The 1,521-nt window shown below is 47.0% G+C and overlaps 1 long non-coding RNA gene across 2 annotated transcripts in view; it reads left to right on the top strand.

The window, feature by feature from the left end:
* Positions 1 to 575: 575 nt before the first annotated feature.
* LOC142887280 (uncharacterized) overlaps positions 576 to 1,521 on the top strand; it is a 19,744-nt gene continuing 18,798 nt past the window's right edge. For both annotated transcript variants that reach the window (XR_012926515.1, XR_012926516.1), the window contains exon 1: positions 576 to 1,445. This is a non-coding gene — a long non-coding RNA (uncharacterized LOC142887280). The remainder of the gene's footprint in view (positions 1,446 to 1,521) is intronic.

The following is a 1,521-nucleotide window of genomic DNA, read 5'->3' as shown; positions in this document are numbered from 1 at the left end:
TTGTGGACTATGTTGGGAAAATTTCAACACCTTGATCACAGTGAAATGGAGTTTTCATTGTTTCCTTTTATTCTAAGACTTGCATGTTAACAGCATATATTCTTCTGTTCGTGGTGTTTGGTGACAAGTGAAGTGTATACAGGAAAAAACAAAGCAAAAAAAAAGATGACTACACCAACCTGGACGCTAGAGATCATTTTCCGATGGTTGGAGTCTTTTGCCAAAATACTTAGCTTAAGAAATGCACTTTGCCACAAACGTCTCTTGCAGTCTACATCTGTGGCGTATTTAGAAGATACTGACTAACATGTAAACAGCAATATTCGTCTCACTGCTGTACACCCCAACTGGCATGATGCCTTAATGAGAGTATGATTGAAAATATGAACTAAATTCAAATGTATTCACTCTCTGGCTTGTGTTCTTGCTGCATCCCAGCAGGGTAAATGCAGTTGGCAGCCAATCAGAGACGAGTAATAAACATCATCCACAGCGGTCTATAGCCGCAGGCGTAGATGCTGCATACTATACACAAACATAAAGCTGCGTGTGGGAGTGCGTCGGAGGGAAAATTATGGTGTGCCGTTGATACAAGTGGGTCTGAATAGTTGGGGGTGGGCGGTGCTTTACAATACTGCACCTTTGAACATGAGCCAGTTGATGGAGTAGAATCCACAGGTTTGCAGACATACTGGAGAGGCAAACAGTGAGGATTTCGGCTTTTATCCCTTTACGCCCCTGGTGAAACGCTTACCCTCCTGATTGTAATTGCGCGATCCATCCACCTCCTGACGACAGGTCAGTCAGGTCGCGGAGGAAAGACAGACTCCTCCTCATCCTCCCCGTCATTCCTCCTGTAAATTACAACCCTCGCAGCATCACCGCAGGATCTCACCGAGCGGGCTAATGACAGAGGTGACCACGGGCAAATATTAGTGCCTCGGTGCAGACCGGTGCGCCTGCGGTGGGGAGGAATCAGCCGTGCGTTGCGCAGGCGTTTTTTTTTTCTCTCCCAGTTGTCCTCGGTTTAACTGACCGAGAAGACGCCGTCTGCTACCGCTGTTACGTCACGACACTCTCGGCGACCGTGTCGGACCACACAAGCTGTGCCTCGAAAAACAAAACAAAACAAGTCTATTGTGACAGGCTGAAACAAGTGGAGATACGAAGAACCAAACTAAGATGAAATCACGCCGGGGGGTGTGGGGGGGCGTTATTTGATGTGTGCGGTGGGTTAGAAGCACAACTTCAGTCAAAACAGTAGAGAGACGGAGTTGTGTACACTCAGGTACTGCAGGGTGGGTCGAATGACTGGGACTACTTCCATGGTCCACCCACGGAGGAGGGTGGAAGGACGACTTCAACAGCCCTGAAAAGCAGTTGATTCAGTTCGACTTTGAGTCTGGATTTGTGTGACAACATCTAAAACTTCAGTCTGAATTGCAGTAAGTTGTTATATATGTCAGTCGTATTTAGGAGCCAGTAAAGTGAAAGTTCTCAGTTGTTCAGGTCCTCTCAGAG

The sequence above is a fragment of the Nelusetta ayraudi genome, unplaced genomic scaffold, assembly GCF_046127955.1.
Source record: "Nelusetta ayraudi isolate G7.1 ecotype Tasmania unplaced genomic scaffold, CSIRO-AGI_Nayr_v1 ptg000017l, whole genome shotgun sequence".
In the NCBI taxonomy this organism is placed as follows: Eukaryota; Metazoa; Chordata; class Actinopteri; order Tetraodontiformes; family Monacanthidae; genus Nelusetta; species Nelusetta ayraudi.
This window is presented reverse-complemented; position numbering and strand designations above follow the sequence as displayed.